The following is a 24,855-nucleotide window of genomic DNA, read 5'->3' on the forward strand; positions in this document are numbered from 1 at the left end:
TTATCGCAAATATCTCCTAAACGAATCGTTGGATCAGTATGGTATTTCAACACACTACTTTTGACATCCGGGCCTAATTTATGACCCTTAAACCATATTGCTATTTATGTTATGTGAGGAGTTTACTCGTGAAAAATAACAGAAAGTCGACTAGTCATGTTGACGCATTTGAAGGAAAGTGTTGCCCTCCTAACACCCTCCCAAACTATTCCTTAACTACCCCTACTTCTCCCCCTTCTCGTCCTCGTTATCCCTCCTATTCTCCCCGAGCTCCTCGCCTCCTTCATCACTCTTGTGTCCCTCCCTCATTATCCCAGCACTGTATTATAATGTAAGAATGTTATGTAGTTGTAGACGTATTGATATGATTATTTGCAATGGATGCAAGTCGTATTTCGCGTAGAAAGTACTGTACATCAGGATGATTACGTACATGTAATAGAAGCTATGCCTATATGTTTGCAGTGTTTATGGTCAACCATTGAAAATCACGAACTACAAATTGTATCACTTGTTGCCTGAACCTTCTCGGAGAAGTTAGTACTATTATTACAATACTGTGTATTCATCCTAAAATGTGAACATGGTCCAGTATATATATATTGTTTTACCTGTCTCTATTTATATTATTACAAAATTATAAACTCCAATGCTCTATTGTATATGATGCGTAATATTCATTAATATATACATACATACATCGTCATTTTATTGTAAATACTATTACATACATTACATTACATTTATTAAGTTGGAGCAATATATCATATTGTAGGAATAAAACTATGTAAACAATATAACAAAATTTATTCAACATCACTTTCAAAGAAGACGTCATCATCTTCATCATCACTGGCGATGTTGATAATAATGGGTTCCACTCCCTCGTGTATGTTGTCAGTCTTCCAGTATTCTTCTTCAAATTTGCGGGAGTGCTGAACAGCCCCCGTCCACACGTCCTTGTGTACCATATGCCTGGCTTCCTCCAATCTATCCTGTAGGTCCGTCTGGGTAAACCGTGTAGTGTTGAGCGCACATGGCGCTTCGTACAGCCCCATACTTGCTCGATGGCGTTGAGTTCTGGGTGGCCAGGTGGCAACCGTATGACCTCGTGGCCCCACATACGGATGGTATTGTCGATTTTATACTGGGGTTGTGGGCGGTTCTGCTGGCAAAGGAGCAGCAGCTCAGGGCGAGTGGCAGCAGGTGGGATGGAAATTTTGTGCTGCTCCAGCCATCTGATGAGGTCCGCCTTCCTGGTGGCTGTGGTAGGGCATCGACTCTCCTCTGTTAGCTGACTGTGGTAAGGTGCATTATCCAGTATAAGCACCGATGGGTTTGGCAGTGACGGAAGGAGCTGCGTTGTTAGCCATCGCTGGAACAGTTCTCCGTTCATTTCCCCATGATAGTCACCCTGGTTACTTTTGGCTGGGTAGCACAGGTAGGAACCATCAACAAAACCTTCGTCCGTGCCAGCTGCGACCACCACAAATCGCTCCCCTTCACCAGGTGGTACCTGACGACTGTAGGTGGTGCTGATGGGAGCCTGAGTGTTATCCACCCACTCCCTACTGTGGCCCATCCTGGTGGTAAACCATGTCTCATCCACATACACCACCGTTCTTCCCTCCTTCCGGTGGCGTTGTAGAGCCCGGAGAGCGGCTATCCGACGACACACCACCTCCAGCGATTCCTTCCTCACATACATCTTGCGTTGTGACACTCTGTATCGAAATCCCATGGTGTGCATGATCCGCCAAACTGTTGTTTCAGAGGTATCCTCAGGGATAATACCAGCTGTTTTCAGATCAGCTGATATGACACTGAGTGTGAAATGTTGTCTTTCTGAAAACTTTCTGTGGATGTGGCGGCGTATTGCACCGACAGTAAAGTTGTCGAAGCATCCCGTGTAGGTTGTGGACGGTGGTGCTGGTGTGGAAGGGGAGGATGTGGCGGCTTTGCTGACAATGCTCCTCACTGTTGACACACTCGTGCCCATGATGTTCGCAACTCGCTCGTAAGGCCTGTGTGCATAAAGATCAGTGTTGTTATATTTTGCATTTCTTCTATACTATGACATTGCGACATAATACAGTCTGCCTTACTGTTATATATGTTAAGAAACGTGTACACATAACAAAACAGAAAAAAATTTGATATAGATAGCAAGTTCACTTACAAGGGAAAGTCTATTACATCAATACTCGAAGGAAAAGGGTCTTGTGGCTCAATCTTTACCCAGAACCTTATGAACCAGCAGCATCTTACTTTGCTTTCACAGCCAGAGACCTCGTTCTCCCCTATAAATAATTGACTCCAAGATAATTGGTATAATTGTTATCCATGAGATCATTATGATTTTTTTCTCAGTGATTCTGCCAACATTATTATACACTTATATAGCAACAGTACCGATTGAATATTTTTGGTGTAATTTTTACTTTTTATACCATTGTCTAGCAAATGCTCGAACAAAATAAAGTGAAGTGGGTGGTTATTATGCCCGCCGTATTCAAAGTAACACAGCACATATACTATAAACATGGACAAAACTATGTACTCACCTATTCAAACTTATGTAAGTTCGACCACGGGTGCTTTCCCTCTTGAACAAAGTGGCAAGACGAATGATAAAAGCTGTCCTGCATCCACGGGGGCAACGGGAAGACATTGTAGATACTGTTGTTAGTGGGCGTGCCTCGACAGTCAATGATCTATCCCCTGTACCTGCCGATGTCATAACCTCGGGAAGGGGAAGGGGGGGTACCTCAGAGAGGGGGGAAGTGATACGGGAGACTGAGGATATTCAATGAAAGCATAAATTGCTTATTAGAAATAAAAGATGAACAAATAAAGCAACCATGAACGATTTTATTTGGTTGCCCAAAAACAAAACTGACTTCATATTTTTGGTAACCGTAGATACATCGGTAATGATACGGCCATAACAACGTAATTAGCCAATGATTTTATGGTCATTTGACCCACTCTGGTTTTCATGGCCACACACAACAGTAGGTAACTGTGTTAAATAATATTACTAATGTATGATAAGTATATTCATACTGCCATATTCAAATATTATGTATGCAATTAGAATGAAAAAAGAAAACGGAAGTGCAAAGATGGGAGAGGGATGGTGTGACTGGGAGTGAAGAGGGAAACGGGGAGGGGGTGAACGCGATATTGGGGGGTAGGGAAGGAATGGTCAGAGGTTTGTTCAGGGTGTTAGTGGAGGAGCTACCCCAAACAGTCACACTCGTCCGATTTTGTATAACACCTTAGATTTGATGACTGGATTAGGCTTAATATCCTTCAGTAAACTCCTAATGTAACATATGTAGCAGTATGGTTTAAGAGTCATAAATTAGGCCCGGATGTCAAAAGTACTGTGTTGAAATATCATACTGATCCAACGATTCACTTAGGAGATATTTACGAAAAAAAGCGCAACTCCGCCTCTGAAATGGATAGTAGCTCTAAAGCTATTCACGAGATAATACTCACTCGTTCATATTTAGGTATTTATCATTAACCCGTCACGTCCCGAGGTTTTCCTCACCTCCGATATGCCCCAGTCCCGAGGTATTTTCGAAAAAAAAATTTTTGCCTAAAACCTTCACTTTTGGTGAGAAACATCGAAAATTCATAGAGAAATCGCTCACCTGAGGTTTAAAATACCCAATCCAGGTAGGAGTTCCTCCTTACCTGACTGGGTTTTCTAACATGCTGGCACCAAAGAAAACGAGTTCTATGGGAGGGTAACTATTTTATCCACTCATAAACGGTATTTATTTATTTACTTGGTACGAATGTATATGTAGTATGAGAGTATATTGGTTTTCAAGCAGTAATAAAGGCATCATAAGCATTGTTTCACCCACTAACTAATCACCATACCTGACCTTTTTTTGCCACATTACCTGATCATTATTTCTGGCTGTTTCTTCTTCTAATGCTATGTAAACATTGTCCTCCACATTGTCATCGATTGGGGAATCACTCTGGCCCTGAATATCTTTACTAGCCAGGTCACTAGTAACAGGTGAATTGCCCAGACAATGGCGTGAGGGGGGGAGGGGGGAGGTTATGCGGTGTAACGCATTGTCTCTGCTTGGCATCTTGTAGAGGAATAGAGGAAGGTGTCCTGTGTATACATACAAAAAATCCCTCGTGAAAATTGAAAATTTGGCAAATTAGGGACCTTGCAATTGCACGACGTACTGGTACGTCGCCGGGACTGGCAAATGCAAATCGTTGCAACGTACCCATACGTCGACGGGATGGGGTGGGTTAAAGTCTATAGGCACAAGCTTACTGGTGATTATTGGTTCATTTTTATTAATTTACATAATAGTATAATAGTTAGACAGTCAGTTGTTTGTTTAATTTTCTTTCTTTGCCAGTTAACTAGATAAGACAGGTCATCACTAGCTTGTGTCTGTATTCTTTACTTGTGTTTATTAGCATTCATTTGCGAAGCAGCAATCAGTACTCAGTTTTGGCATGCTTAGTAAATTAGCGCCATGTCAACCAGCATCTATGTACAGGAAGCCAAAGATATGGGTCTTATGGACCCAACTGAAATCAAGGAGTTCGTCCTCTCTCGGTTTAATTACGAACAGCAGCGCGAGAGTGATGCTCGTGAAGAGCATCGAATTCAGCGTGAGGAACTCGAAAAGGAGCGCGAATACGAGCGAGAACAGTGCGAACACGAGCGAAAACAGTGCGAACTCGACTTAGAACACAAGTGAGAACAGCTGAGGAACGAGAGAGAGAATGAGAACACAAACGTGCTGAGCGAGAAGCACGCGAAAAACACGAATATGAAATGCTGAAGCTCAAGCGAGATTCCTTGGCTTCAGACACATCTGGTGCAGTTGGTCCAAGCTCCACGAGCATTCTACCTGCACATGTCCTGGCAACCCCACGCATCAAGCTTCCTTCATACAAGGAAGGCGAGTGAATCGAGCCATACATAGCTCGTTTTGAGGATATGGCAGACATGTATCAACTGGATGATGCAGCTAAGCGGATCCAATTTCTTAGTTTATTTGAGGGCCCTGCCCTCGATATTCTCCACAGAATTCGTGGAGACAATCTCACGTATGAGATGATGAAAGCTGCACTCATTAAGGCGTATGGTCTCACAGTAGACGACGCCAAAGTTCAGTTCATGCGAGCTCGTCTCCAAGACAAGAAGACAGCTGTTCAGTTCCTCGACCGTCTCACTGCTTACTTAGGTGAGTGGATGGAGAAAGATGAAACTCCTTCCATGCGTGAGGGGATAATTGACCTCATGCTGCGTACACAGCTAGAGAGGTCGTGGCCTGCTGAGCTCATAGCACAGCTTAAGATCTGCCAGGTGAAAGATGCCAGCCAAATGGCAGAAAAGGCTGACGCGTACTTCACTGCATACGGGTATCAAACTCGCAAGCAAAACACCTGGAACAGCAGAAAAGATACTGCCAAGTCTGGGAAGCTGTCTCAGACTGAATCCCAGCAACAAGGCCATTCTCAGAATAATGACCAAGGTCCAAAACTGCAGTGGAAGGACCAGGGGCAAAACACTCAGAAACCTGAGTGGAAGAGGTACAGCAAGTACCCTAACCAGCAGCAGTATCAGCCACGCAACCGACCGTCGGGACAAACTTTTTCACTACCAGCTCAAAAGAGGCAGGAAGCGAACGCAGCCTTCATTCCTCAGCAGCAGCACGGTGGTCACGTCCCTACCAGTATGGGTACTCCCCCACAGTTCACTAGTCCCACAGTGACAGTGAACCTCCTTCCACAGATGGCCAATGTTCCATCTCCACAGGCAGTGAGTACGACTCCTCAAGTTTCTAATTCTTAGGGCACCATGTTTGCCGCATCGATTCAGCAGCCTCATGAGTGGCTAGCTGTTTCCTCCACATGCCCTCCCACAGTTGACAGTACCTTCCTTGTTCAGCCAGGGTTTGTGGGAGGCATTCCTGTGAAGGTCCTGAGAGACAATGGATCCTCAGGTTGCTCTGTCAAGCAGTCTAGTTCGGCCTGAGCAGTACACAGGTCGACAGAACCATGCAAACCTTATTGATGGATCAGTGAGATTGTTCCCTGAGGCATGTATCCAGGTGGCATCTCCATTTTATATTGGTACAACACTCGCAGTTGTCATGCAAGACCCTTTATTTGACCTTATTATAGGCAACATTCCCGGTGTCAAGGATAGTTGCACCGAACATGACGCTACTCAGACTTCGGCTACAGTAACACGAGCCATGGCTGAGGCTCCAGACTGTGTCACCCCAGTGACCATTGAATCGCCGCAAGATCTGATGTGTAGCCAACTTGTTGTTAAAGAACAACATTCTGACCCAACACTTGCTGTCGTGTGGAAGAACCAAAAGGGTCGAGTGATTAAGTATTCACAAGGAGGTCGAGCCAAGTTCCTTCGTAAACAAGGATGGCTCTACCGTGAGTCACGAACATCCGAGGGCGAGGTTCGACTGCAGTTTGTCGTTCCCGCCAAGTACCGCCTAGCAGTGTTAGAATGGGGTCATTGTTCAGCCTCAGGAGGTCACATGGGCAAAAGGAAGACCCAGGGCCGTATCCGAGCTGACTTTTTCTGGCCAGGGATGGGACGAGACATAGATAGTTTTGTGCGTTCCTGAAGTGTGTGTCAAAGTACCACTAATCAGTGCCATTTGAAACCACACCTGTAATCTCTGAGTCAGTTGAGAGACAGGGCAGTGGTAATGTGGGTGTAGACCTGATGTCTCACCTACTAACTGCTTACTAACTAGCAACTGTTGTATGCTGGGTTCCGTAAGGTAGGCGTCCTCAGAGATTTGAGCAATCCAAGGACCAGCCTGGTTCCCAGTTAAAAGTGTACCCTCACATGCTGGCCGGCTGCGCCGCATGTTGAGCGAGGTGGACGCCAGGTTAGAGCTCCCCCTAAACGGGGTGATGGGATGTTGTTAAGGTACTGTTCCCTCACATGCTGGCTGGCTGCGCCGCATGTTGAGCGAGGTGGACGCCAGGTTAGAGCTCCCCCTAAACTGGGTGATGGGATGATGTTAAGGTGCTGTACCCTTACATGCTGGCTGGCTGCGCCGCATGTTGAGCAAGGTACATGCCAGGTTAGAGCTTCCCCGCTAAGAACCCTTATGACTACGTTTCCTAGTTAATAATGTACCTAATAAATTAATGGCGACCTCGAATGTGTGAAGCTTAGGCTGTCACTCGTATTTTTCATCAGCTAGAGCGTACCTTTCGTAGCATGTACTGATTGCTAGCCAGAGAAAGTAATTGTAATGTAATAAGACGTTTTGTCTCATTGACACTTTTGATGCTCCACCTTAATTGATTTTGTAGGTACAGCAATGGGTGTAGCAGTTTTGCTGTGTGGGCCAGCTGATCATCTGCCGCACGCTGGCGTCTCTTCTCCTCTGCCTTCGTCGTCGCCATATTATTAATATTTACTATAAATTTGTATTACATGATTTTACACGTAGGTACAGTTATACTACAACTGTCACACCTACACCATGTATCACATACACCACGCTACACAACAATTAGTTGTCAGTGTAAATGTAGCGAACTTTCGCTCAGTTTGACCTGAGTACAGGATTTTCACCGTCGTCACGGAGTTTTTTCCCTCAAGCTTGCCTCTATTAACGTAAATACGAGGTTTTTACGCTCATTGGCGATAGTGATTTTCTCCTGTAGCAGGATAGCACACACACCACAGTGTGAATTTTGTGTGAATAAGTTAGGATGTATACATATATATATATATATATATATATATATATATATTTATATATATATATATCCACAAATTTTTTCCCATAAGGAAAAAATTTAATTTTGTAGGGGCGTAATGTCACGAATCAAATTCGCGACATTTTCCTTTTGTGAGAAACCATGAACTATTAGTGGAAAACTCACTGTGTATCGTTCAGTTAACCGTTTTTCTCTCCATTTCGGTGGTATACTTTTTTAAAAACATTCGTCACTGTTTCAAAAGTGACCGATCTAATGCACGTCATTAAGTGCTCTACTGAGCGATATTATTGTTTCTTTATTGTTCGCCCCTGCTTGCCTCGACCGTTGGCCACGCCTTCTTCCGGTGGCCTGTGCGTATTCCTACCACACATATCGTATTTGAATTTTAGTCTTTTGTCTGTCGGGATAGAGTTAGGTTCTGTGCTCCAGCAGTGAGAGAGTGAGAGGTCAGCTAGCACCCAGACTCCACTAGACTACAGTTCTTCAGGCTCCCACCCTTCTTCGGTGATACACTACATTCATTGACCAGTATTTCCTTTTCGTATTTTCCTAGGTTTAAGAGTTTAGTTAAGTGTGCTGTTTCCTCACATGCTGGCCGGCTGCGCCGCATGTTGTTTTTTTCTAGGCGTAAGAATTTAGCTTTTGAGTGAGTGAGTGAGAGCGATCTCTTTATTTGAATTCATTTGAAACGTAACGTTAAATCTATTTCTTTGTAATCAGTAAATTTAACAGTTCTTTTTCTTGAGCTTAATGTAATGTAAACTCGTGTTTCATTTCTCCACAATTAAGCTTATTTCCATAATAGCTCCTAGCTTGCATAAACGTTTTGCCATTCATAACTGGTACTTAAGCCAGTCTTGTTGTATTAAGCTTAAAATCCGTTGTGCCTTCTAGGAGGTACGCATCAGCAAGAACCTGATATTATTAATAGTATTAGTTATTTATTGTGAGGGGTGAAGTCACTTTCTCCAGAGGCTAACAGTACTAATAAACAGCGACTGTGAGTAATTAGTCTCTGCTGTGTACTGTTGAGAAAGTTTACAAATTCTCGTTCTGAGAGAGTCGGCGAAGCGGGCAGGTATAAAGTAATCATTGCTTGATTTAGCAAGACAATTCATTGTCCCTGCTCTTCAGTATCATTGAGAATTATCACTTAATAATTGCTTTTATTTTAAAAAACCTGTGACAGTTTGTCTGTCCATACGTGCATAGGTCCGTAACACTCATGGACGTGATATCTCCTGAACCCATAGATAGAATTCCACCAAACTCTTGTCAGTGATGCAGCATGAAAAGATAGTGAACTGACTAGGCCAGTTAGGATAAGGGGTCAAAGGTTAAGGTCAAATGGGGTAGACTTATTTTATCATTGTTGGCGAGATATTTTCTGAACCCGTCGACGGATTTCGACCAAACTTTTTTCAGTGATACAATATGCAGGGAGTATGAACTAAATAGGGCAGCAAGGTCATGGAGTATGTATGGCGAGTCAGTGCTCAGGTCTTGGGGGAGGCATACCGAGCGACGCTTTGTGTCGGGGCCGAGTTCTCGGCGTTACATTATTATTTTTTTACAATTATTATTATTATTATTATTTTATGTTTACCTTGCCTGTATGTAGTTTCAGCTCACAAATACAGCCATGAACAAAAGTATGTGGACAGTTCCTTGACAGCACTGTGCCCTCCCTTCCATATTTCCCATTCCAACCCAGACGACAGCGTATCCATCTTCCTCACACCCCTTTGTTGTGTTTCATATTATTATCATACAAAAGTACTTCATGTAACGCCTTTGCCACAGCCGGTAGACGAGCGGCAGCGAACTTTTGCTCACTGCTGTACATATGACTTCAAGGCTCGTATTCTTGCCCGTTAAGGAAGCTCCCTAACACCTTTTCCTTAGCGATTTGTTTTTGCATATGGCTTGTTAGTATCCTTTCCTATGCTATTAACGGAGAGTAAGGCGATATTGGAAGGATTTATGTAACACACAAGAGCACAGTTAGGCGTAATACACAAAATAAATCGCTTAGGAAAAGGTATTAGGGAGCTTCCTCAGCCAACGATAATACGGGTCTGAGAGTAATATGCCTAAACCATAGATCGCTAATTGGAATGCAAGGTCCATATTTCTGACGATAGTTTCTTAAGGGAATGAGTCAGATGGAATATATTTAGCCTTCCTATGTTTTTGCTACCTGCACTGTTACATGGGATGCAGGCTAATTATACCTAATAACCACAGGTGTTCCCTAAATGACCTTCAGTAATTAGGGGTTTCCAGTCCACTTTGCTCTTCATTGTTTAAGCATATAGTCATAAATGAAAAATAAAATCTGCCCTTAGCGGGCATTGATTACTAGAGTTGTCTGGACCATGGGAGGGTTAATGGTGAGATAATTAATACTCTCAGTCTCCTATGACTCGCTCTTAGCTAAATAAAGTCGTTTGGTGTGTGTAAGTGAATGGAGAGGGAGAGGAGAGGGAGACCAAGGATGAGATGGATGGATGGAATGGAGAGATGTAAGAGGGATGCAGATGTGAATTGGACAGGGAGTGAATGAGAGGGAGACCAAAGATGAGAAGGAGGGATGGAGTGGAGGGATGTATGGGGGAGTGGGGGTTTGACTTGGAGAGGGAGAGGAAGAGGAGACGGAGACCAAGAATTAGATCGAGGGAGAGATATATGAGGGAGGAGGCTGTGCGTTGGACGGGGAGTGAATGACAAAGACACCAAAGATGAGGAAGATGAGGGGGAGGGATGGAGTGGAGAGATATGTGAGAGAGCGAGGTGTGAGTTGGGGGAGGAAAGGGAGTCCAAGGATGAGATGGAGGGATGGAGTGGAGAGATAAATGAGGGAGGAAGGTGTTAGTTGAAGGTGGATAGTAGAAAAGGAAGACTAATAATGAGATGGAGTGGAGAGATATATGAGAGATGAGGGCGTAAGTTGGAGGAGGTAGAAGCAGGAGACCAAGGATGAGAAGGAGGGATGGAGAGGAGAGAGATATGAGAGAGGTGTGTGAGCTGGAGAGGGAGAGGAGAAGGGGGAGACCCAGGATGAGATAAGAGAGAGATGTGTGAGTTAGAGAGGGATAGGAGGAGGGGGAGACCAAGGATGAGATAGAGGTATGGAGTGAAGAGGTATATGAAAGAAGGGGGTGTGAAAAGGCAGCCAAATGGTAGAAGACAGGGCGACGTGGATGCGATTTGTTTGTGGCAACCTTTTACGGGATTAAAGTATCTGACAATAGATAAACAGAAGCGAATTGCAGTATGGTACTGGAGAATATACGAAAACTAAAGGAGTGAATGTCCACATAGACTGGATAAATATCATGGAATATTTTAGCATTAGGTGCAGAATTTATCGCTGAGGAAGAGGAGCCACGAGATATACCCAGTCCGAGGAAATATAGGGCAATTATGCGGCTTGTCCAGTTGACATCTCCAGCGCTTTACGACATCCGAGTCGAGTCTGCCGCAGCCGATATACTGTAACGTCACGATCACGCCTGACGTGGTAAAGATAATGTGTGGAGCATTACCGCCGCCGACACGCACTGCACCCCAGGGCATTATCCAGCACTTACCCAACGATGCCATGGAATAGATACTGAATGTCGCCTGCTATGTATGTCTGTCTGATCTGGTTCTCATCTTTCATCGTCAATGTTGACTTCTTTAAAACTAAGCAGAATATAGTATTATTACCTTTGCCAGTGTAATTTGAAAGTTAAGACAGTATTCATCGCTTTTTGTTTGTTTGTTTACAAGATATCTTAAAAAGTTACTGATGGATTTCAATAAAATGTCTTGGATATGTGTGTCATGGGCCAAGGAAGAGCTTGTTAAATTTTGATGATGACCTGAGTTGCCTGGTATGGGTGCTGGCGGAGGTATGTACTCTATATCTGCTGTGTCCATGTTTATCATGTATTTATGACTATTGAATTGGGACCTTCTGCCCGTGAATTATTCTTTGACAAATAGCCGGCATATTATCTTTAACCTTTTTATTATTCTTATTATTCATGCAGTAAATAGATTAAGTTGTCATATAGACACAGACAAACAGGCAGGTTGATAGATAAATAGATGGATAGAGATAATTTTTAGTGTCTCCAGATTATTCAGGTTAAGATTTTTTTTTTTTTTTATTGTAGGAGTTATATCCCTCGTTCAGTAACCCAGTCATTACTAGACGGCCATCCTGCAATCTAACTCAAAATAATATTGCCTGAAGGAATCGTAAAGAAACTAAAGCAGAGGTCATTTTGGTGAACGTGTTAATGATTCAATGAGTGATTTAGGAATATTTTCTGATAGTCAGCAACAAATGTACCTCAAGTGATAATTAAAATTATTTTACATATACTAACATCACACACACACACACACACACACACACACACACACACACACACACACACACACACACACACACACACACAGTTCACAGCAACGCACAAAGCAGAGGCTGACAAGGGTATTACTGGAAATGTATTGTTCTGACACCCAGGTATAACAATATTTGTGTGTGTGTGTGTGTGTGTGTGAGAGAGAGAGAGAGAGAGAGAGAGAGAGAGAGAGAGAGCAGAGGTACTATTGCGGCCAGGAGTTCTTAGCCACCCTCGTCCAGCCAACCCGTGTATGTGGCAGTGTCGCATTCACGAGCACAGAAGTTGCCTTCGATGCATTTCTGTCGAAAAATATACCTTCAGCTTTGGGCTTGTACTAATGGATAAAGCAATAGTAATATTTACTTTGAAGGTTTGACTCTGATAACATAAATATATCATACTGATTATTTAATAACTTGTTCCTCGTATAGAGCCAAGCAAGTGACAAATATGTATATTTGGTTCTACTCCATGACGTCCTGTAGGTTTGAACCAGCGAACACAGAGTGAACAAGTTCGAAGCATTCATTTGTTAACAGGAGAGAGAGAGAGAGAGAGAGAGAGAGAGAGAGAGAGAGAGTGTGTATGGCGGGCACCTGTGAATTTTGGAATAAAGAGCTGGAGGCAGACTGGCACAGGGAAATGCAAGGGATGAGAAACCCTGGATTCCTGTGATCCATTGAAAACAGGCCACAGTGTGAATATTTCTTCCATCAGTCACTAGAACTTGCCTTGTTTTGTGATATTTATATATATATATATATATATATATATATATATATATATATATATATATATATATATATTAGGATTGCTTTCGTTGGAGTAATGAATTAGGAGATAAATGCTGTTGATTTAACAAAAAACTGTGCTTAAGAAAGTAATTTGCCTCTCTGTCCAGAGAGAGATATCCAGTTAATGAGAAAAATACTCATGAGTTTGCTAAAAATCTCCAGGTGCCAACCACCAGAGAGAGAAAAAAATGCAAACATAAGGCATTTAACAGATAAATTTCGTTTTACTATGGAAATAGGTAAAAACTGGTTTGGCAATAGAGTGACAGACGAATGGAATAAGCTTATAGTGGGGTAGTTGCTATCCCTCACATTAAAATATTCAAACACAGGCTAGATAAGTATATAACCAATAATTGTTGCAAAAATATCTCCTAATGACCGGTACTAATGAACCGTTTTTCCTTTTCCAGGTTTCACCACGATAGTCTTCCTCCTTTCTCATTTACCTATAAAATGTCCACGCCAGTTTTTCTATACTGGTGATGTTCCTTCTCACTTTTTCCTGCCGGTTTCGGGTGGAGAGTTTGGTGGGCGTAGGAGGGCTTTCTTCTCTGCTATCTTTTTTTTTTTTTTTTATTCTAATACTTAAATCACTCTTGTAGGAACTGCCTAGCGTGGGCCAACTGATCTACTACAGTTATCCTGTCTTCTTTTGCTCTTATATTCGTGTTTTCATTATATAGGTCTAACACCTGCAGTCCATCATTAAATATTTTCTATACATGGCCTTAATAACTTATCACATTTCAGTAGTCAACTCTTTCCATTATTGTGTGTTGACTTCCACTCCACTTTCTGACTCTGTTGAGGTACCTCTTTTCACATAAAGAACTTAGCCCTTCTGCTTCTGGAGCTGTATAAGTATATCGGAAGCAGGAGGGGGCAGCGCTTCTTGTGCCGTATATGTATGCCACTGAGTTGTGTACCACACTTTGAAACCAGTTAGTTCATCTCATCAGCTTGCCTTCTGTCATTGACTCCCTTCCACCTCTCTCTCTTTCTCGCAGGTGTGCATCTTTATTTCTCTATTATCGCTATTCCAACGGCCACTGTAGGCATGTTGCATCCGTCTGGCCTACAATCTCGCTCTCTTTTCGCTCAGTCTTTAATGCAAAAGTTAATTGATACTCTCATTCATTCATTCATGTATTCTATTGCGTTTTCAATGACCATTGCAGGCACGTCGCATCACCCATCTGGCAGTAGCCTATATTCTCGCTCCATTTCTGTCTGTTCATTAATGCAAAAGCTAACTGATACTCTCATTCATTCATGTGTGTAACAGGTCAGCTCTGCAACTGTTTTTGTCAATCTGTATTTCTCTCTGCCTATGACTCGCAATCTTTTAAATGCAGCATGTCCAGACATCTCGAAATGCATGAATCTTGGAATCTGCTTTCTTTTGTTCAGTGTTTCTTGTGATAAAAAAAAAAAAAAATGAGACTTTTATACTTTGGTTCTTTCATGTAATTATCCAAACTTTTCATTCCCTATCAGGAGACCTGGGGCTCGGCTACTCAGTCCCAACATTTAATGCGAAAGTTACCAACCTCACGGACCTCTTAGCATTCAGTGAATAATATTCCCAAGCAAGCCCTTGGATGTAAACCCCCCCCCTTTTTTTTTAATGCACTGAAGAAGGAACCAAAGGCCAGGGCCCGCATATTCTTCCCTCCAAGAAAAAATAAAAACAAGATAACAAAGAGCCAAATTCAAGAACCGTTCATTTCGAGATGCCAGGACACACTACGTTTGAAAGACATTAGATCATTGGTGGTAGGAAATATAGACAGAGGGAGACACTAGCAGAGATGGCCTGCTGAATACATGAAGGACTGGGAGTAATGGTTATCTCTTGCACTGGAGTGTTTTACAGAAAAAGGATGAGAGTTTGTTGCTAGACGGGTGCTACGCATCCGACGTGATGTTACTGGGATGCAAACAGACAGTTCAGAGGAGCAGTGACCATTGAAGGAGCGATAGAAATGAGGTAAAGATGCAACAGTGTAGCGAAGAGACAGGTTGACCGGAGTCAGTAAGAGGAGGAGAGCTAATGAGATGAAAAGCCTTTGACTCCACACTAATGAGAAGAGCTGTATGTGGGGAGGCTCCCCACATGTGAAAGTTGTACTCTACACAGGGACGAATAAAACTTGTGTATAAAGTCAACAACTGTACAGGGGTAAAGAAGACACGGAGTCGGCTTGGCACACCGAATCTCTTGGAAGCAGATTTTTTTTTTTCCAAGATAAATCCAGAGAGACTGAAACCCCAAGTATGTTTAAAGGTGATGCAAGACTGTTTGGATAATGTCAGACATTAGAGGATACTCCTGCGGAAGATTTTTGATAGGTTGATAGATGTATGCACTGAGTTTTTGATGCATTAAAAACAACATTTTTTTTTACCACAATCAGAGGTATGAACCTAGTAAGTCATTCGGTGTGCCATAGCCTCATCCATTGTTTTTTGAAGTAACTGCTGAGACTGACACTGCGGGAAGTGAATAGAAAGGTGAAGGGTGGAGTGATCAATGTATGAATGGATAGGGTTAGACGTACAGCTTAAAAGGTCATTGATGGATAAAAGGAAGAGTTGGTGATAAGACAGAGCCCTGAGGAACTCCGTTATTGATAGTTCTAGGAGGAGAAAAACAGCGGCTGCCAACAACAGCAGCATAGGACGACCAGTAAGGAAGCTAGAGATGAAGGCATAGATAGAATGATCGGAACCGAAAGAGGGCAGTTTGAAAATTAAAGATATCTGCCAGACTCGATCGTAAGCCTTTGAGATGTCAAGTGCAACGGCAAAGCTTTCGCCGAAGTCCCGAAAGGGAGGTGATCAATGTAGAGGCACTAAAATATCATAACACACTACATAATAGTGACATTAATATGCTGCTAATATGTAATACAGAAGATTAAGGAAAGTCGTGCTTAAATTTGAGAGATGGAGGAAAAAGCAGGGGAAATTCTACCTAGGGAAAGTCGCACACAGTGCAACATGGTATCATGGAAAGTCACACAACACACCTGATGGAAATCACCACAGATTCATACACGTACCCACACTGCTGCTCTGAACTGTTTCCTTGCATCCCTCCACCTCTGCGACGAGCACGTAGCACCCGTCTAGCAGCAATCTCTCATCCCTTTTCTGTCCAATTCTCTAATGCAAGAGTTAATCGTTACTCCCAGTCTTTCAACAACAGGTCAACTCTGGAACTGTCTCCCTCTGTATTTCCTGCTAGCTATGATCTACATTTTTCAAACGCAGTGTGTCCAGGCATCTCGAAATGATCGGATCTTGAATTTGGCTCTCTCTTGTATTTTGTTTTTTTCTAGGAAGGAACGGTTTGCGGGCTTCTGGCCTTTGGTTCCTTCTTCCTAGCATAAAAAAAAGACCCAACCAGTCATATATGAGGGAAATTGGAGAGACTGGTCAGAATGGGTTGAGACGCGATAGGAGAGAGAAGAGGTACAGTAGAGGGCATGATGTTAGCTAGCATAAACCGCCCTGACCTTGTACTGCTCTCGTCAAGATAACTCCCTTTTCAGAATAAACTGCAGTCAAACCCCAGACTTATCTTTATCTCTCTCATGCCATCCACGACAAGACCAACTTGAAAATTCTTTCCTCTTACAACCTTAAAAACTGACATTTTTGGAAACGACTCAGCTACAACTATGAGACAGAAAATGGTGGCAATCATGGTGGTGGTGGTAGCTGTGGTGGTCGTGGTGGTTGTAGCTGTGATGATGGTGGTGGTTGTAGCTGTGATAGTGGTGGCAGTGGTGGTTAGTTTAATGTTGATGGTGGTGGTGGTGGTGGTGGTATGTGATGATGATGGTAGTGATGGTAGTGGTAGCTATGGTTGTGGTGGTGGTGATGGTGGTGATGATGGTGATAGTAGCTGTGGTTGTGGTGATGGTGGTGATGATGGTGATAGTAGCTGTGGTTGTGGTGGTGGTGGTACCTACTCAAAAACGGCACTCATTTGGGAATATGCTTCGCGGAACAACAGGGTCGCAATAGCTTGCTCCATAGAGAAGCATGGTTCAGGGAAGGCTCTGATTTGGACAAATACCGCGAGGCTCTTGTACCCCCTGAAAGAGACTGGAAGACCCCGAAGATAACATTAATAAGAAATGCTGTATAGAAAGGCAGCACTGTCCTCAGATACCAGATTAAGTTCAAGATAGTCTGTGAGGCAACAATACTACAGTACAGCAGTGCAGCAGGACTGGCCTTTCTCCCCTGCGTCTTCTAATGTTTTTTCATACTTCAGCAGAATTTATTCATCTTGAATGAGAACCTCAATAGCTAATGGAGTAACGAAGGCTATATCCTATTCCTCGGATTCAGGAAGTCTCACTTAAGAAGAAAGTAGTCCTTGGGTAACAAGAAAGGAATATAAAAGGTGTCTCTTCTTAAAGGGATTAAGTAACACTGCATCCCCAATATTGTATTCCGTAGTAAAGCGAGACTCAACAAGAACACATAACGATCATCATCATCACCATCATCAAAGTTCTGTTTATTTATTATTCCATAGTATGGTATAGTTACAGATACAGAAGGAAAAGAGAACATAAACATAGGTACTTACACTATATCCTATGCAATGGGTCTTGTGCACTACACGGATGATGTATTTCAGCATTTAACGCAGTCGTGCTTGTTTACCTGTTCATTGGTGATTTATTTAACTTATCTGAATAAGTATTTCTAAATATTGCTTCAATTAAAAAAGAATGAAGTCCCGTGCCTAAGAAATTATTAAGTCGATCAGTCTCCGTAACGTCCGAGTTTTGTTTTTCTTGATTGTTCCCTTTCTTTCTTCTTTAAGTGAGAGAGGCCAGCAGTTTTTTAAGGGGGTTTATAAGGCACTATCTAATCCTTTTAGTTCGGAAATTCTCTCTTACGCAGAATAAACTCGTCAGGAGACCGAAGGAATAAAATACACAAAAAAATCCCCTGGAATAAATTCTGTGGAAATTTTTTATAACCCCTTGTTTGACGTGGGCTTCCCATGTTGAATGAGGTCATCTCCAGTAGTGCCTGACTTTGATGTAAATGAGGAACATGGGAGGAGGCAAATGAGATTCAGATGGAACAAGCAAAAGCTGTGGCTGTTATCGACGTTTTGAGAAAGGGAAACTGGGAATATAAAATGGTTTTAAAGAAATAAAGAAAAAAACACGGGAAACCTAAAGAATGCGGGGATGGAGGGAGGGAGGGCAAATATTAAAGAGAAAACAGGTTAATGCGAAAGAAAGGCAACAAATCTCAGCGAAATTCTAAGTGAGAGAGAGAGAGAGAGAGAGAGAGAGAGAGAGAGAGAGACTGAAGTGTAGAGAGCTGGGAACTAGAGGAAAGACTAATGGTAAAAATATGAAAAAAAGGGGAATGTAGGTCAAGAGAAAGAGGGAAGGAAACAGGGGTAATAAACACGGGCAAGGAAGGGTAGGAATGGGGAGAGAGGAAAAACGAAGAGCAAGAAGAAAGGCAAAAGGAATGCAGGAGGAGAGACACACGGAACAAGAGACAGAAGAGGGAAGGAGAATGGAAGAGCCAGGATGTATATAACGTGGAGCACAGGCTCGCACAAGGTCACAGGGGGAAGAAGAATATGGAAATATGATTCCAGGAAGAAAACTGTTAAAGTAGTGAACGGGGAGTGAGAAAAGAATGAGTGGAATGAAGAAAAGAATAAGAGGAAGAATGTCTGAATTGGGGAGTAAAAGGAGAAGCAAATGTAAGGAAAAAGACTGCAGAAAGACGCACTGAGTAATGTATTGTGTGGCAAGAAGAACAAAATGTAAAAAAAAAAGACAGACTGAAAGACTGGAGGGGAGGATGGAATAAGAGGAAGCAAGAGTGTTAATAAAGACAGGGAGAGAGAAGGATATGGCGTGAATGATGGATGCATAAAACAACTGAGAAGAACGAGCAAATGGGAACTGATAAAATGGAAGATAAGATGAGAACAAAGAAGCGGATGTAAGGGCCTGCGGAACGATAATGGAAAGCAAGAAACAGTGTCGTGCAAGGGAAATATAATAGTAAGAAGAAAACTGTGAGGAAGGTGGAAGGAGGGAAGGGTCTCGCTAATCACCAGGTGAAGTGTCGCTCGGAACTTTCAAAGGAAGAAAGACGGGTGAAGAAGATATGAAGGGGAAGGGGAAGAAATTAATTACGTGGGAAGAAGGGGAGAAGAGGAGAGGATGAAAAACTTAAATGTGCAGCAATGCACAAAATGAATAAGGTAACAGAACTAAACAAGAAGGAAGACCCACAGATTACAACACCCGCTCCCATCTATTGATCTAAGGGCCAAACATTGGACTTTGCCCTCTGACCGTAACCTTCGGCCGATTGCTCTAACAATCAAATTACCAAATCCTTGCTGGCCCTTAACACCTCCACCAACTTTGGCCCGAAACAGATCATAACTGTTCCTTAGCTCTGTGATCTTGACATTTTCCTGATTCTTCTGAAATCGATCATTGTCCTTGCTTTATCTTGAACCCTTCCACAAAGTTTAGTCCAAACCGGATAAAAGTTTTTATTATGTCCTTGAATATGATCTTTGCTTTCAAACACAGAGTGTGAACCACTTCGGTTATCATTAACACTTTCATCGAGTTTGGTTTAAATCAAATGAAAATTATTTTTTAGTTGCACTGTTCGCGCACAGACAAACGGGTCCATCCATGACCTTGTTCTGTGGTTCTGACGTTTGTTCTCGATATCGAAAACCTTCGTTTTCGCCATACTCTCAACCGTTCCTACAATTTTATTATAAACAGAATAAAAGCTATTTGAATTTACCATGAAAAGCCACACTTTGATTTAGTCCAGTGACTGACTGTTCAACTATTCTTCTAAAGAAACGATAATTCTGCCTCTAGGAAGTTCACTAACCCCTATACCTAGATTAGTTAATATCGGATAAAATTTTAGTGATATTGGTCTCTCTCTCTCTCTCTCTCTCTCTCTCTCACACACACACACACACACAAACACACACACACACACACACAAAGAGAGAGAGAGAGAGAGAGAGAGAGAGAGAGAGACTGGAAATAATAGTTGCTTTTGTGTAAGCGCCAAGTCACGTTTGAATTCTGTTAGGAACGACGCCTGTGTTTGGAATGACATAAGAGGTCACTGAACCTCTGGAACTGGATTCATTGATGAATGCATAATTATTCAGAGCCGACGCATAGCCAGTTATAAATATTCTTAAATTTATTTAATTAACTTAATGCCTGTTGACTGTTCGAGGCTCATTAATGAACACAAAGACTTTAGACGTGAGGAGGAAAGGTTTAGCTACCTCTTTCTTCTTTAAAAAAGGCTATTATGCCTACGGTAAAGACTAAAAGAAAGTCTGATTTCTTCAAGTGAAATCTTTTGAATCATCCGTTAATCATCTAAAGTCGGTATTCATTATATCTGTATCCTCTAGTATACGGAAACATAACTTTCTATAGTTTTAGTAGTATGCCATGACTTAATCCACCAGCTCTCATCACAGCTTCTGAGAGTCTGCCTCACAGCAACTAAGATACCTTTGGTTAAACATTTTTTTTTTCTAATACACAATAATGTTCTGGTGAGTTCCTCCTCTCTTCCTCCCAGTGCATCTAATCATTCGATACCCTGCAGTCTACTTGTGCAACTAAACTCATATCACTCGGTTGTTGTAAAGCCCTGGCTTTGCTTTTTCCAGCCTTTAAGGTCTCCTCCCTCCATCCCTACACCCTTGTTTATCACAGCTTGTGGACACCATCTCAGTAACTCATTTAAGTCCGTAGTAACGGTCTAGTCTATTGATTTTTATTTTTCTAGACCTCGAAATTTAGACGAACATATTACTTTCCCAGACCTGGAGTCAAAAGAACTAAGAAAGCAACCGTGTTTCAAGGTCCCTTCCACCACATTTTCCCTCAATGAATAACAGATTGTGGACACAATATCTCAGCAGCGTAACTACTTTGCCTGTATTACTACGAAAACATTACAAGTCTACAATGTTAAATGATCAACCTGTTGATTTTCAAGGTCCTTGGTATTCACTCCGCCTCTAATCTCTGAAAACACCTGCCCATGCACCACAGCTTGTGGACGTTGAAGCATCAGTGGAGCTGAGGTTCTTTAACCTCATTATGACCTTGGCCCTTTATACAAATGGTTATATCTCGAAAAAGTTATATCCCTTGTTCCGAAGCAGCATTTTTCAGCTACTTTTGCCAAAACTCTATCCCTTCTCCCCACCCTCACTCAGGGATATTAACGTCATTTGATGGTGTTTCTTAGTACCTGAAACACATGAGTTGTACGGCTTTACACACACAATAGGTTTATGTATTAGACCAGATTAATTATGCTCAATGTTCTGGGTCCAACCTGTCCACAGTACCTTTCTCTTAACAGAGCTCGTCTATGCTGTTTCTTAGTAACTGGGTTTTCTTTGCTTGTGCAAATTTACACACACACACACACACACACACACACACACACACACACACACACACACACACACACACACACACACACACACACACACACACAAGAAAAAGAAAAGATGCAACGAATGCAAAGAGTCAAAAAAAGCCTAGTGTATGAGTTGCTAAGGAAAGGTGGTGGTGGATGGCACGGCAGGGCAGGGTAGGAATATGAGACACTGACATATGGGTGGTACTCACACGAACTATTTGCTTATCCCCCACCTGTGTGTCCCTCCTGTTTACACCCCACCCCACCACACCACACCACACCTAACCCAACCCCATCACACTACCCATGAGTCCAACACCTCACTAAGTTTTTGTGCTTGGGTGGTCTGTTATTTGAGCATTTCGCCAATTTAAGCAGGATTTTAGATCGGATGTGCGAGTATGTTTATCCTTTTGTGTGACCTCGGTCTGGCAATTTTCATGTTTTACATAATGTGTCCCAAACGACTTATGAGAGACTTCAGGAGGGTAGTTTTGAACTAATTTTCTGTAAAAGGAAATACTATATCAACCTTGGGCCACATCTCAACCATTTCGGAGGTGCAGTTACTAAAGACCTTATAGGTACTAATGAGACGAATTTCACCCATAAGGTCATCAGTATTGTAATCCTGTAACGACGGAATAACTGGACCTTCTAAAGTGTGTGACAGAGTTTTCGATGTTCCTGGAAATCATGGGCAAATAAATTTCACCAACGACTGCCAACCTGCAACAGCTATTCCTATCGTTAAACACCGATCTAGTTTTGCACATAAACTGAAATAATATAATTTGAATATTAGAATACTTTTTTTCTATTAAATCGACAGTAAACCATGGAAAATGGCCAGTAAAACGTCCGTACCTACCTATAAAGCTGACTTGTAAGTTTCTCACAATTTACAATATTAGTTGTATGGAAAAAGTAGTAATATTTTGGAACAAATACCAGACTATACTTGTATAAGGAGACGTTAATATGAACTGTATAATCGCAAGTGCTAAATAAGGAACAGGTAAAACTGGCAAGGGATAAAAGATGATCACGATAATCAGCCTGAATGAATATAGGGTCTTAGGAGTGAATCTAACCCTTTCAGAGGGATGACATGTTTTCTTGTTCAGTTTTTAGAACCGTCTGACAATTTTATTCAGATTACGAGAGACTTTTCGATCTGAGGAGGCCAGTGCGTCTTCTTCAACCACTTTACTACTATGTGTTATTTCAAAGCCAATTATAATCAGCTGATGTTATCAAGAATAATTTGAGCTATTGACGTTCTTTCCGTGAAATGGTTAAGGTTTAGTTATGTACGACGTTAATCAGTGAAATGAGCTAAGTACCGGTACATATGCCACCCCAAGGTGTCCATGTACTTCCTTCAGTAACACTTTCCTATCCTGTGTCCTTATAAACAACCTGAAACATCACAGCTGACAGCCTAAGTGAACAGATAGCTCATCTTTTCGTCACAGATGCACAAGATAGCCCTTATTCAACCTCTCCACCCGATCTTTCTGAGTGTACCTTGCTTTGCTAGAGACAAGCCTGGATCTCTAACAGTCCACATGAGTTGCTGGCGCTGGAATACCTTCTGGCACAGTTATTGACAATGAAACTTTCTCTGGCGTTTCGTTAAGTATGGGGGGCGGAGTGGAAAATGGTGCAAGGTTTCCAAAAGAAAACACAAGAAATGTGGGTTGAGTATGATACTTTTCGCTGGAACGAGAACAACACTTTCAAAAAATGTTGTGTTTTATGATAATCTTACGTACATTACGTATTTCTACATTGCATCTGTCAACATGTAATAGCACATGCTGCCTGTTGCTCTAAACATACAGTGCTATTTGTACTCTACCTTAGCCCAGATTTTCGTTTTCTTGCTGTTTGTTTCACATAGTTCAGTATCAGAACAAAACAGTACTACAGCTCTACAACCTTTCAACAACACTTCTTTGTGATTAACTTCATAGTCTACTGCTTCACCTCAGTATTCAAGGTAGAGATAGTAATTTTAGGTCGTCAGAGTAGGATTGGTATAGCAATGAGCATACTTTCTTTTATACCTTTCCCCATGTTGTCATCAGTCCATCCACTCTTGTGTCATATGCTATGGGGAGACCTTATTTTCACAGACCTTTCAACAAACTGCTGCACATGCATGCTTGAGTGTCTAATTACTCTGTAATCTTTTCGGTGTAGTATCAAAGACAGTGAGCTATAAACTGAACAATGCATTTCCTTTACCCGACCTGATATGCCGTCCCATTTACCTAAATAGCTGAGAACAGCATAATGGAATATAAAGTGGCAGACCAATTACGAAACTCTCATGAGGCGGGAATGAGGATAAGAGGCTAATGACCATATTCTTAAAAGCTTACCATCGAATTTGCAAAACAAAGATGCTTATGTGTAGACACCCCCAGTTTTTATAAGGTATTTTGTGGACTCCATGGTTCAAGTAAATTGCTTAGCTTCCATATTATTTTAATTATTGCGCCCCGTGGGGTGACATGCAAGGTAACCACGTCTACCGAGCTCAGTTGTCCCGTAAATGACCGTCAGATTGTACGTTCTTGCATAAATCTCTCACCTTTCTTCTGTTAGAGAGCAAAGGCTTAGGCAAACTTTTTTTTTTCCTCTTAACTGTACTAGGTTCCAGACACAGGGTATATTACAGAGAAGAGCAGCCATTTCCTATACCTGCTCTTGTTCAATTGCATATCGATGGAAGAAATTTTGAAATAAATGAACGCGACGTCCATTGTACACCAATCATCTTCACAGGGTACATTGTCTCCGTCCCATCCAACAGCCTACCACCGCCGTAGTCTGTCTTTTATTATACCTGGCAATGACCTAAGTTAAATCTGAGGCCTACATCTTCCCACCACCAATATCACCCCTCACACATAACCTACCTTCAAATAATGTACTTTTCCTGCCGTCTTTAAGAGCTAATCTCGCCAACTCCTTTCCAGTAACCTTACCCATTTTTTTTTTTCTCCCTCACCATTGCTTAGCACCTGGCCGGCCTACCTACATCACATAGTCTTACAACATATACTTCTCCCTGTGATGAATGTTATAAGAATAGCTGCCTAAACCACCAGTCAGCCTGCGGCACCAGTATTCACAGGGTGCACATATACTGTCGTCGCTCACCACCCACCAACATACAGGATCAGCCAATCCCGTCCACCCTATCTTAAAGGTCTGAGCCGACGCATAACGAAGGCAGTTAATTCGAAGGGGATAAAGTTAGACAGACGCATTCACATCTGTTATCTGGTCTGTCTGTAATTACTTAAGTGGATCTGAAGTTGTCTAAAGAAACCAACATTAAAGTGGTCTTGAAAAGACCATTC

The 24,855-nt window shown here is 42.1% G+C and overlaps 1 pseudogene; it reads right to left on the minus strand.

The window, feature by feature from the left end:
- Nucleotides 1–806: 806 nt before the first annotated feature.
- Nucleotides 807–2,740, minus strand: LOC145411342 (uncharacterized; annotated as a pseudogene).
- Between the last annotated feature and the right edge of the window lie 22,115 nt (nucleotides 2,741–24,855).

This window comes from Coenobita brevimanus, chromosome 89 (genome assembly GCF_032717465.1).
Source record: "Coenobita brevimanus isolate Jiangsu-jjx chromosome 89, ASM3271746v2, whole genome shotgun sequence".
NCBI lineage: Eukaryota > Metazoa > Arthropoda > Malacostraca > Decapoda > Coenobitidae > Coenobita > Coenobita brevimanus.